Source organism: Tribolium madens, unplaced genomic scaffold, assembly GCF_015345945.1.
Source record: "Tribolium madens isolate multiple individuals breed KSU strain unplaced genomic scaffold, Tmad_KSU_1.1 Scaffold_3;HRSCAF=73;Tcas5.2_LG2, whole genome shotgun sequence".
Lineage (NCBI taxonomy): Eukaryota > Metazoa > Arthropoda > Insecta > Coleoptera > Tenebrionidae > Tribolium > Tribolium madens.
Genome location: NW_025401006.1, coordinates 7,181,517 through 7,195,686, shown reverse-complemented (window position 1 = coordinate 7,195,686; position 14,170 = coordinate 7,181,517). Strand labels below are relative to the sequence as shown.

The 14,170-nt window shown below is 30.6% G+C and overlaps 2 long non-coding RNA genes across 2 annotated transcripts in view; one reads left to right on the top strand and one right to left on the bottom strand.

Annotated features, from left to right (window-relative positions):
- Positions 1-6,321, top strand: part of LOC123007939 — a 7,001-nt gene extending 680 nt beyond the window's left edge. The window contains exons 2-4 of the long non-coding RNA XR_006412903.1: positions 1,635-1,775; positions 2,571-2,807; positions 4,793-6,321. This is a non-coding gene — a long non-coding RNA (uncharacterized LOC123007939). The remainder of the gene's footprint in view (positions 1-1,634; positions 1,776-2,570; positions 2,808-4,792) is intronic.
- Positions 1-14,170, bottom strand: part of LOC123007938 — a 49,819-nt gene that overhangs the window by 13,230 nt on the left and 22,419 nt on the right. The window contains exon 3 of the long non-coding RNA XR_006412902.1: positions 9,137-9,215. This is a non-coding gene — a long non-coding RNA (uncharacterized LOC123007938). The remainder of the gene's footprint in view (positions 1-9,136; positions 9,216-14,170) is intronic.

The following is a 14,170-nucleotide window of genomic DNA, read 5'->3' as shown; positions in this document are numbered from 1 at the left end:
TGTTTACCTACTATACAACTATTGAAATTAAAACATAAGTAAAAATTAGATTTTAAAAACTCAAAATAAACTTTTTAGTTTCATGAATTGTAAAATAACTATCAACGCTATCTATTCAGAAGCACAAACTCAATTTTAACAAAGGGTGTTGTAAAATGTTAAGCAAAATGCGATAAAAACTGCAGTCTGGACTATTTGCCACCATTAAAAAATAAACTACCTACTACTTCCAGAATTACCATTATTTTTGTTGTTGTTTATTTTAAAAATGCAATAAAAACATTTACTTTTCTAGCGCCACCTAGTAAAACCATAGACAACTATTCAAATTTAACTTTTACTCTAAAAAAAATTAAAAAATGATTGTCGGCTAAAAAATAATATAAAAATCGTTTGTAAAAGAATTTTACAGCTTTCTAGCTAATGCAAATCTCGCCCTACAACGTCGTTTTGTAAACAAAGCTGATGTCGCTCTATAAAATTCTACCTTACGGTACTCTATTGTAAATAACAATTTTTGTTTGGCTTTATAGTTATAAACTTTAATTGTTATACAAAAATAAAACACTTGTTAAATAATATTCAAATATCTTATTTTTTTATTTAAAAGCTGCCATGAAAATTATGCTCAAGCTCTGTTTTCGAAATTTTTGTCTCAAACAATGTATTTATTGATTAATTAATAGTACAGTAACAGTAATTATACAGAATTGAAACCATCTCTTCAATAATGAGATATGAAGCTTTAAAATAGTTCAAAATAATTACAACTTTTGTGATTCTGTGTTTATTATTTTTTATTCTTAGGTAAAATGCTAAAATAATAAAAAATAAAATTTGGAACCATACATTTTAGCATCAGTTTCTTGTGTGCAGCCATGGCGTCCGAGTGGGATTCCGTTCTCATGGCATTTCGCATTTTTAAATGTGCAAATAAGGCGCACTTATATCGTCCAGTTATGTCGCTAATATCAAGTTAAATGGCTTGTCTTGGCAGGACGAGAAGTTCGTGGGCTTATTTTGACACAAATAGCATGAAGTTAGTAGACGCTAATGCTAATTTACAGCGATTGCATCCAGTTTGCCGAGACACGAATGGCCGCCAGTTTTATTATGTATGCGGAATGGGGAAAAGACAAGGTTTTAAATTAAAATTTAAATAAAATGTCTGCATTTTGTTGCTTTGCTTGTAGTTGACTGCAGCGGGTTATTGCTTTTTATAAAATAAAACTAAGGAGTTTTATGTTCGAATAATGAACGAAATCGGATTAGGTCGAAAGAGGTGCATCCGATGCGACACAGTCTGAGATCAAGGGGAGAGATTATAAGCACAAAAATGACAATATGCCTAAAGGCGGTTAATGCGAGTTCAAAATGAGAGGTTTAAATATAAACCTTATCTCTTTATCCCCTATTAAAGAAAGCAGTAGGAGTTGTCCACCGCTGACATGACAAGTTGATCATAAAACGATCGTAAAAGTAATTTTATGATTTGGATTATATTCGCAAATCCATCGCTCCATATCATATTAGCTTAAGCGTTCACCTTCAACGTGCATCCTTCAAGATCATTTAAAACGAGAAAAACTTCAACACAGTCCAGACATTTTTAATTTTCCCTCCTATTTTTATAGCGACCATGTGTGCAGCTGGCCCCCTCGTTATATTTGGGATTGGATGAAACCGCCTAGGCTACCAGTACGAGTTCTCTTCGACGACGCCATTGCGAGTAAACAGCTCAATTCAACGTCTGCTTTCTTCGATAAACAAAAGACGTAAGTAAATAAACTCAGATTTATATTAACCAGACCAAAGCATGGCCCAAGTATTTCAAAACAAAACTTTATTTTTAAAAAGAGGAAATCGAGTAGCTGCTATGTGAAAAATTTTAGAAAAGCTTGCCTGCGTGCAGGAAATTACTAACCTTTTTTAAATCATTATGCTTGATAATAAATTATGGAAATAAATGAGATATAAAGAGCAAAATAATTTATACTTTATTATAAATATTCAGATTATTAATTACTTTATTAAGAAAAATCTCAAACGTACACACACCCAGTTCTGTTGAAAGCTGTTGCCAACTGCAATAAAATTATACTTGAAATACATTTATTAGAAGCTTTTGATATATTTTATAATAAAAACATAAATGGTGGTCGTAAAGTTATGACGCTGAATAAATTGTTTAATTTATTGTACTGTTATTAGACAGATTTGGAGCAAAATTCGGTGATGTCTGACGATGTGTGTAAAAAATATTACGAATTCAGAACCACTTGTAGCTTAAACACCTGGTTTGCCCATAAAACATTAAAGTTACGACTTTATGATCGATTTAGCAGTAAAGTAGTGGAAGTGTTTATATTCTTAACAAATTACAGCTACTTCATAAAATATCTGCTACTTGTTTATTTGGGACCATTACAGTATTAGTGAAATATTTGGGCAAAAAATGCAAAAGCTGGTAATTCTTATCTTTCGTCTGCACTTGATCTTTCTGGTTGGGGTATTGATCCCAGCTTCAAGATCTTTTAGCCCTCTCAAATTAATTAGCAATAAATTTTTAGTCGAGTTTAACCAAATTGGCTTGGAGCAAAGTAATTAGGAAGATCAGCAGTCAGAAAAGTGACGTCAGCGACTTGGGTGGTCGTTTTCAACGGATACGTGAGTTACTCGAGGAACAAATTGCAAGTATTAAACTGTAGAAGAGCTTTTACAATCTCGGAGTACCTTCTGATATGAAATCGGCCAACTGGAAAGCCAGATGCTTAAAAATATTGGAAAATAAAATATTCTTCAGCTGGGTAAATGATAGATATTAGTTTTATAAATTTTTATTTTGAAGGTTTGGATGATGTTAGGTAGATACACTTGGAAGACCTTAACAAACTGTGTATTTTTAGTTTTATTATTTGTCATTAAGTTTCAAATTAATGAAGTAACCAGAGCCTTAACAAGCTTGGCATGCACCTGACAACTTCTCTTACCGCATTTTTCAACAATTTAAATTATTTTTAAGAGTCGTAAAATAGACACTGCAATTACAGAAGTGTCTGAAAAACAAAAAAAAAGAAAACGATTTACTTCGGAAAAAATCTCGGTGCAGGTATGAGAATTGCTAGATATTAAAGTATACTTATACCTACATAAAATCAAATAGATATTGAATTTTCACCTACCTTGCAGGCAGGTTAGGGTTCAATAAACGAATAAACCGAGTGCATGATGCCGATTATTTGGAGAGACTTGTGTATTGATTTACTTGATAATAAATCGAGAAAGGTCTAATAGAATTTTGTCAGGTAATGTCATTCCGCCATTTTTTATTTAGATTTTGTTTGTAATTCAAGTTAAACTAAAAGCTTGAATCTACAATTTCAATCTCTTCTTCATTAAGTTGATTTATGGGCAGTCAAACATTATTAAGTATTATTCCTGTTGTCACTTATGCTCGGTTTTAGTGCCTTCTGAATACTGAGATTCATTAAAGCTGTGAACTTTGCTAAAATGTTCATTATCATAATTTTTTTTTTAATATAAGCTAGGTATACCGAGAGAAGCTTTCTTTCAGAGTGAAATCAAGTTTAAAGATTATCTTTTTTACAATTTCAATTTTACTTTTTTAGGTCATTCTCTAATACAGGTGTAGTTTTGCTAATTATTTTTATTTTGTACTCAATGTTAGAGAGTGCTAATTTCAATAGATAAAGTAGTCTTTTATCGTCTAGTGAAATAAAGAAAATATTTTGCATAAAATTTAACTTTTTTGTAAAGATAGAAGGTTTTGAGGAATTGATAATAATTTGCCTCTTTATTGCCATTAGATTTCTAACTTTTTTCTTAACAATTTTTATTTTTTTAAAATAGTAATTTCTATTTATATCGAAAACTTTTTATTTTATTTTTTGCATTGTATTTTTTGCATTGATTTCTTGTATCATAGTTACACTATCAACTATTAATAACTTTTTTTATTCTCTGATACAGGGATATCTACATAGGTAGGAATATTTTTCACCCGACTGAAAAAATGTAAAATAATTGTTTAACTGTTTAACGACACAATACATCAATCTTCAACATTGTTGTATTTCTTGCAAATTCGATTCATTGTTACAGGAAACACAGATTTCGCAATAACTTTATGTTCAGTCATCAATTTCAAATTTTTTCCCTTTTTGACATTCATCCTTCTCCACCTTAGACCCACCTTGTCACTATTTTTATCATGTCTAAATATGTAAAGTGATTCCAAGGATGCAATGAAAGTGTTATCTGCAAGCTGCAGACATTGTTGCAGATATAATTTATGTTTGCAGACTGTTGCACTTTTGATACATTTATATTAAAGTGACATCATGCTGGCTAAAATAGCTCGCATAATTTTGCCCTTGTGCATGTTTCCAATTATACGAATTAAACAAAACATCATTGTAAACCTTGTAATAACATTTGTTGTATTTCTTCATTAATTACGGAATTACGCGCTTGTTTATCAAACGTGTACTTTAGTATTTAGTGTATCTCCGTCCCAAAAGGTGGTGACGCGTAACGTTCATTAAGTTTAAATGCCTCGAATGCCTTAATTACCTTGCGTTCTTCCACCATACACATGCTGAAATAGAACAGTTGCCTCGTTAAACGAATTAATGCCGTAAATGCCAGATAGCCCGAATAAAAGTTGGCCTTAACGAGGGAAGCAAAAATTCCTACTTTAATTATTTTAATTTAATTTTTTTATTTTTGTTAATAATAATAAGGCGGTGTTTTTAAACAAATGTTGTTACAGTCATGACCTCCCGCACCTGTAATGGAAATTGGACGACGATAAGGAGGAAATTAACCGGAGCTCGAACCTGCTGCAATTTAATTAAGAAGAGGGAAACTGTTTTGCATTTCAATGGACGAGCGTTCGGCGTATTGTCTGCTGAATATCAGAGCGCAAAAGGATAACTCGAGTTGTGTGGCTACGTGGATAGGAAATTTAAAGGAAATGGACGCAGAATTATAATAACGTAGAGAAATGGAGAAGAGAAACTCTTTATTTACATAAAATGGGAGAATGGGAGGACAATTTCGGGGCGGTGGGAAGAGGCTACGAGGGTTTATCTTCTCGTGATAATTGCATTTTCATCATTTAGGAAATGGTCGCATGACTAATGTTAATACAAGGGATATTTACCCGAACTATTACTTAAATAATTAACTGTAATTAGCAATAATGTTGAAAGATAGGTACCCAAATTCTACTCAAAATGTAAAGTTGTGACGATATTATAAAAATTATTTTAGAAATTTTTGTATAAAACAAAATTTTACAATGTAGTGTATGCCTACACAAAAAAACAAGCAGCAAGGAGATGATAAGTACAAATTAATATTAAGATTAACTTAATTTAAATAAATAAACCTTGTAGTTAGTATCTAGAAAAAGATTTTAGTAGCATACTTCATTTTTGTTATTTTTTTATTCATTGACTGAGTTATGTGTAGAAAAGGTGGGTATATTAAACTAAGCATAGGTTGAATTGAATTCTTTTTCTTACAAAAAACTTTTATTTACAAAAATAATTATAATTATTGGAATTAAAATTATGAATTTAAAATTATGTAAATAAAAGTTTTTAGGTATTTACTTGTTTTTCTATTAGGTATTAGGTATTGATTTCAATGCCAATTTTTATTAAATTATTAATTACAGTGTTTTTCTTTTGGTTTTCCTCTTTTGTCAAATGTATTTCACTATTACTCAAAACTATTTCATTTGATATATTAATTTCAAAACGATGTAGGGGGGAAATAGTTTTGAGAAATAGTGAAATACATTTGATAAAAGAGGAAAACCAAAAGAAAAACACTGTAATTAAATTAGTTACTAACATACAAAATATCTAATTTGTACAAGTACCTGAAGCGTTGCTATCCGCAAAAACGTTTTAGGTAGGTTTTACAACATGTTTTTGTTAAAGCTCTCAAACCACATTCACACTTATTACCTATTAAGTATTTATGATTAGGTAAGGTTATCAAAACAAAAATTTTTCAAAAACAGTGAGCTTCAAATTTTGAATCACCATAAAAAAGCCTTTTTAGAGAACTTAAATGTATCCGTAAAATTTCTATTTTTATAAGTGTATACCAAAAACTATTTTTGGATTTAGATATTTACTTATATCTACAACGTTTTATTGTACATATTTAGTTTAGAAATTAAATTTCTCTCCAAATCGTATACCTTATATGCAAACATTTATTTAGGTAGGTAAATAGGTAAATTATTTAATTTTCATAAAAAAAATTGTAGTTAATAAAATTATACCTAAATTAACTAACTAACAATCCGGTAAGTATTTTGTAAGTATTATTATGTTAAAAATTAAATTAAATTTATAGTCTTACATTTTAGTAATAGAAAGTGTTTTATGCATAGAGTACAAAACAAATATTCATTATTAAAATTTAAAATAAATAATTTAGAAATTGTTAAATTTACATTGAAACAAGTAAACAACTCATATATGTTATGCAATTTTTGAATTTTTATTCTAACTCTTTATTTTGCCTCCATTTAGATTCTCTAATAGACATATTAAAAAACGTGACGTTATCATGTGCGATATATCTTAATAGTTAAAACGCGACTAATTCAAATTTTGATTTTATAAATGGCATAAAGAAAACAAAATAGAAAAAATGGTATAAACGAAAACTCGTTTCATAAGGCCTTGAAGCACTCATCCTTTAAAATAACTCGTAGCTGCGCCACCCGTTCGTTAAACTTGAATTTGTGCTTCAAGACTGATTTTATAAAACTTGTTTTTATATTAATATAGTATCTTTTGACTTTTTATAAAATAAATTGTTCTAGAGCAATTTGTTAATTACAAATGTAAGAACTAAATCCATTAAATTTTAATGTAAAGTTGTATTATCTATTTATTATTATCTGTTTTACTTTTTTTTTTACTTTAAGTGTTACTAAATTTCTGTGTTCATAAATTTATAGTATTTCTAAAATTATTTAATTATTTAAGTATTTAAAAAAGTTTTGAACACCAATTCTAAATAAATATTTAGTAAAATAAATATAAATTAAATTACTAGACTAAGAGATTCTGGGTGATTCTGTTGAAAGTATATTATAATTTAAAACCAAAACTAATAGTTACACAAAAATCAGCGTTTGTCATTAAAAACTATGTTTTTTTCTCAATACATGTATTTTTTTTGAGAATTTTTCCATTGTTTTTTATATTATAATAAATATTAATGAATGAATATTAATTTACCAAAAAATATAAATATAAGTTTTATTATTTCTAATATAGCATTGTTAATTGAGTATTAGAATTCAAACCTATCATTGATCTCTCTTCCAACACAATCTGTCCCAGCGCCATCTCTTCCCTACTGTCTGAACCCCCGGATTCCCCACACTTTTCTAAGAAAACTGTAAATTAAATTTGTGAATCAACCATTTTGTCAAAATTTCTTAATTTGTCAAGCAATAAACCACTAAAGTAATAATTTATTATGGCACTAACGAAACCATAAAATCTCATTAAATTAAGACATAAAATCGCAATTATAACAAGAGTGTCATAAATAATAAAATGTTTGTGCTTTGTTTACATCAATTTGGTTTAAATCGCTATAAAAACGGTTTGGGTATGATAATCGGTTTAAGTTGCAATTAAGCAAGTGATTATTGTTGCGATAATAAAGCTAACTGTTATGGCCTATTTTATCTATTGGCTTTCGAAATAATCGGTGCGGTTTTGAAACAAATTATTGGGTAGTGGAACCATGAATGAACTTGTTTTTGCAACATTATACATATTTGATTGATGTCGAGTTGTTAAAGTTTTAATTGGTCTTTAATAATGACTCTGGCAATGGTTATTGTGATTTATTGTAGACATTAGGATTAATGGAGCTGACGATATGAGGAGTGAAGGACATTAAAGCGGCCTCAATTGAACACAAGACATTTAATTTTAAATAAAAATATCTAGAAAAAGTTCTCGTGTCTTTATTTGTTTTATGATGCATTTATAATTCTAGAGCACTCAACTTGTCGGCATCCACTTCTTTTTTCTTGTTTTCGTTTTCTCAGAAAGCCACAAAAGCATCCGAATAGTTGACTCGAATCAACAATAGCCTGCTCATTTAAATAGCTCTCCCTTGCATAATCTTGGCATATTCAAAGGGTACTATCAAAAAATATAACCTTCGGAAATGAAAACCCCCGTCGTAAAATAAGGGTGCAGGCGTGTTCAGCATAACAAAGCCGAAATTTAGATACGCTTTTGCTTTTCGCAAAATACCCTTTTACTTTTAGAACCCAAATCTTATCTCTGTTTTTGCATATGGCCGAACACCCCGGGGCTCCTCGCTCTCACACTTCTTCAAAACGGCCCTAACAATAATTTATGGCAGCGTTTTTAAACAAAATGGATGCCGGGACATAAAAAACGCATTAAAATAAATCAGCATTTTCGCGTAAATGAACTTTTTTCAGGGATAATTGAAGCGATTTCTCTCAGAGAGAATTTGCATAAATCGATAAGTAAAGTCTTATATTTATGATTATGTACCAAGTTTAATTTAAAAACTTGACAGGATATTAAAATTTTTAATTTGTACCTCTCTTCAATTTAAAAGTGGTAGGTACACCTGTAGTATTTATTCACCTGCTGAGTACAATTTTTAGATTAATTTAGCACATAATTTGGTATGATTTATAGTGAAGTTTATCTGCAATTGTGTGTCATAAATCAAGTATGAACAAGAAACCGAAACTTCTGGATTTAGTCTTTAAAAAACCTAACCATAATTTGTCCCTCTTTGCGTTCCCACGTCCCTCATAGTGACCATATTTCCACATACCTGAAAAGGCGGCCATTAATTAAAACGTTGGATCTCCTCGACAGCATGCCTTTGGAAATAAAAATATTCCGAGCGAATGCATTAGATCGTATAGTTAATGAAGGCGGTTGACATATACGAGTTCTGAAACCAGAACCGCGCCTGATAAAACCGGCTGTATCAGATAAATATGTCAACAAGGACTCCGCCTTGCCTTTCCAATTACTCGAGATGTGGCCGCAAAAAGAACAAAATGTCGACTCACCTAAGATGGCTGGCCAAGCAGATGGGAGATAACTCGCACGAAAACGTCTTCTTTACTCCATGCTTGGGAGAAGAAAAATCTGGAAGGTTTCATAGATTAGTTGCTAATAAAATTATAGCATCGTATATCGTAGCTAAGAAAACTAAAAAGTGTTTATCCAATCACAAAAACCATAAGTTTTACTTAAAAATGTTTGAGAATACCCGAATACCTATACATCATAAACAAGTGTTGTACTTAAGTAAGTTAAAAACTGCGTTATGAAGAAGCTACATGAACACGAAAACAAAATTGTAATACCAGCAAAACAAGTTTATTATTGATTTATATTTTTCGCTTTAGCCTGAAAATATATTAAACTAGGCTTAGGCTTCTCCACTCACACACTTCTCCATTTATTTTGCGTTACTTAATAAAGGCTCTATTTATAGACGTTCATTTTGTTAAGTGTTAACAGAAACGTATTCTAAGCCGAATTTTATTACCCTTTACTTAATTACAAGCTTTTGTTTGCGTCGCTTTACTTTTAATTTAACACTTAAACAACAATTCGAGCCAAAGACACATTTTTTTTTCAATTTAGATGCTTCAACCAGAAAACACTAAAATGCAGAATTTTTCTAACAAAATGTGTTTTAGTTCGTCGTTAGTAAATAGTAAATTAGATTTAGAAAAATTTATGACGACAATTAAAGGGTGACCCCGTTTTATTAGACGAATTAAGATTAGAAATCAATCTAGTAATTTACCTTATCTGTAGGAAACATTAGGAAGTCGAGTGCTTAATTATCCAATTTTCTGTTAAAAAGCTATCCATCTTTGATTGTGAAATAGATACAAGATACACTTATTATTTTACAATCTCTCAGTAACAGCATTTAAACCGATTTTGACTTCGATTTTTTTTAAATTTTGGTGCGGAAAAATAACATATTTTCGCCGATTGCTCTAGAACTATACATCCATTTTTTTAGAAATCGTGCTTTGATTAAATCAAAATTTCTTGGCACATAACGATCATAAAAATTCGAATTTAACGATTACAAGAGAATTTGTTGTTCCATTTGCATATGCATGAGAGTCTGGTCCAGCTCTAAGATTTTCGATAAGACGTGTGCCATTATTTCAAGTAAAATATAATAAAGTTCGAAAGATGTCGCCCACAAATTCAGTAAACAGAAGAGCGAAGTAGCTTTTTATATTTATTTTTATCGGGGAATGCCTTACATGTTGTCACGCCTCACTGACATAAAATTCTACTTATTTTAGTTCACGTTATCTCGGATACGTGCAGACCGTTTCACATTCTGACACCACGTTTACAATATACTGGATATTATAGTTGTCAAGCTCTGCAATAAGATTGGGAAGTTTATGTTTTCGAGCCGCACCTTAAGAGCAAATTTATTTTTAATTTCTTAGCCAAGGTTAGAAGGTGCTTGAGCTTGGTGTACCTACACCCACAACAAGCGAACTCATCCGAAAAACAAAATTGGATTTAAGCGAATCGGTTTGGTCACGAATCGTTTCTGTTTTATAAATAAATTTTTCGCAAGATGATTTATCACTTTTTGTGCAAAATTATCACTGAAAAATTTACAAATTACTTCAATGTAAAAATAATTCAAATAATTTACTTGATTCGTTTCGTTACTTGTTGTGAATTTTTCCATTCAAATTCAAACACCCAGTGCAAAGTCGATAAATATTTATAACTGAAGTGTGAATTCATGCAGATTGCAGAATAAATAACGTCCATATGACACTTGTGTATCTACCTGAACAATATTTTCCGTTGGTAGAAAAAATTTCTAGGTCAACCCTTCGCAGCGAAAGTGATTCAAAATCGGTGAAAGCTGACCTAAAACGGGTGTAATTGATTTCAGGGACATGTAAATGTTGGGCCTCCACTGTCAAAATATTTTCAGTCTGGTTTAAGAATTGTTGTGAAGTTTTATTCCCAAAAACGTGGTTTTTAAATTAGACAAGCGTCTTGTAAATTTAAGTCTTTATCTTTAATTAATTAACTGAGTTTTTAATGAGTGGTATAGGCGATTTACATATTTTGATAAAAACGTTTTAAAGATAATCTCCCTCTTACTTAAGGTAAGATTTTATTAGCTGCGTCTAGACATTAATCTAAGAAGAAAAATCAAGTAAACAATCAAGAAATTAATAAGAGAGTGAGTAAAATATTTCAACCATAACGTACTTTAGGTACGTACGTATTTTTATCTCCGGATATTCAAACTTCAAACTATTGTAGGCATTAACTAATTAGTAAATATAAAGTGTCAGTTCTATGCTGTTGATTTTACTCATTATGATTTACACGTCTATGTATAGGTGTTTGCTACATAAATTAATAAGTTGCGAGATAATGATTTTATTTGCGGAAGAAGTAACGTAAGTGATCAAGATTTTGCAAAACAATTAAATTTTTTGTAAAATTTTATGTGTATAATTTATTAATAAACACATTTTTACCGCAAACGTCACAAAAGTGACCACTTTTATGACTAAATAAAGTTTGTATCAATCGCCTCTGTTATTTTTGCATCGGCGGTATGTTGTTTAATATACCTTCGTTCTTTAATATACTTTTTGAAGATTAAAAGATTTTGGCATAATTGTTCAAACTCATAATTTCAAATAATATCACACTTGGCGCAAGTAGCCTTTTAAGTGTGCATTTTTCATAACAACGTCCGTTTATGGCTTTTAACATCCTAGGCTGTTATAGTTGCCATAACAAACACGGAGACAGTTTGGATATGATTAAATAAAAATTAAATATCACATCAAAAACTATTTCGTTTTTTTAACGTTAAAATGCAAAAAAATCAAATCAAAACATAATTTAAAGTACATAAATTAGGTAGTTAGCTATACAATAGGTTTAAAAATATGTATATTTGATTAAACCTACCTAAACAGTTAATTGAATTAAATATATTGTTTCTATTAAATTGTCGAAAAATCACTTTTGAATATAATAAAGTTTTTTTTCACATCCGTCAAAAAAGTGTAAGATTTTTCATTAATTTTTGTTTATAAAAAATACGTTTGTTTCATCGCAGTGATGGGAAGCGTGAAATAAGTGCCATAGCGTTTCATCAAGTATAGCGTGTCATAAAAAGCTGCCTTTGCTATGACACTTGACACTTGTCAGAAATTAATTTTGCAATTTAGTTCTTATACTTGAGCCTTTGTATTGTTCTTTGTTTGTTTCGGACATGGAATTTTGAACGATTTGTCATTCGATTGACATAAAAATGTAAAATAGGCCTTAGGCAACTAACCTCACTTTTGGTTTTTGTAATTTTTATCCTGACGGGTAGAAAAAATATGACAACAAATCAAAATAATTTATTGAACTTATAAAAACACGTATTGTTATTGTTTCGGAAAATCGATGCCAAAAATAAATTTTAACTAAAACCTTTGATGTTGGTTTCAAACGTCAGTCATAATGACAATAAAGCGTGGCTTAGATTGACATTTTTTGAAATGACATAAATTTGATGTTCAAAATTTCGTGCCCAAAATTGTATTAGTTAATTGTACATTTAATATCAATGTTTCAAAATAAAAAGCTGCTCTTAATTTTTATTATGAACGTGAAAAATTTTTTGTATGGAACTCGTCAGTAAAGTAAGTATATGTTTTTAACCGGCGGATTTGCTCACTCGATTTGCTCGCTTTCCATCTTGTAAAAAAAAATGTACTTTACTAATTTATAACATAAATAACTATTTACTTTTGGTTGACTTTTTTCTCCAAAACGTGTTTTATCACCTATCACTTTTATCAGTATTTTAAATAAAGTATATTTCTTAGAAGCGATTACAGAATGACGCACTTTTTCCAAATACATTAGCATTATTTATTTCAAATAGTAAGTATATGTAATTACAAATAATTCTCCCAAGCCGCCTCCCAACCACAACTCAATTTCCTTCTTACATAATTACTTGCACCTGCATTTTCACGTAACAAACCTTTGCAAATAATAATTAAAGTAATGAGTAAAATTATGAATCTCTAGCATTTTAATTACCCCAGAACCTGTTTTTCTTGACACAATCATTTTTCTTTTACGATTCTGTTTGCTCATCTCCAAAAAAACCAACAAATTTTCTTGGTTGGAAGTTCGCCAGATATTGCAGGCGGTCTCTAAAAACTTCTGAGATAGCAAGCATGTCTTGCAATTTATTTTATTCCCGGAATCCATTCCAGACTCTAAGCACGTAGTTAAAAAGCTGCACGAAACTGAGCTTTATTTCAAGAGGATGTTGGGGCGCTTTTAGCTTGAAAAGCTTGTATCCTTCTATTGGATCGTAGATCAAGCGGGTCTGGTGCCTTGGGAAGGGGCGCAGCAGGGAGATCATGCCGTGCAAGTCTAGCGTAAACGATAGGGGATCGGACCCATGCACCAATGTGCTGTCAGACGGAGGCCATCTTGCCGGTTTCGGATCAATACCAGCCCGGGAAAACGCTCGATACAGCCACCACGGACACGGTCATGCGCTGGACGCGGAGCTTTTTGGGCGATGCCCAGACTAATGGGCACTGTGAATACATTTGCAGGAAAACGATTTTTGGTAAGACTTCATTCTAAAAGTTTAGAAGTTGTGTGTAATGAGCTCGAGGCCTACTCTATCATGAAAATATGAGTTTGTAGGTATAGCAGTTATGTGTTTTATATATATCACGTTGATAATTTAAACATTTAATGTAATTTTCTAAAAGGTTGGCAGTTAGCTTACTCACCAGTAAATGCCTAGCAAGTAAAAACCGAAGAAACCGATAAAATAATAAGCAGAACTGTACTTGATTGCAATGCTACTTCCACGCTAACGTGAACAAAATAAACATTTTAAATTGTATTACTATGATAAACTATATTATAGTAAATAGTCAATGTATATTACTTTAAATTATTCTTAAGTCTTTTTAAGCTTAAATTTTACATTTGCAAAAAGAATAGTCAAAAACCTTTATGGTTAAAAATTTCTTGTGTCAATTATAATT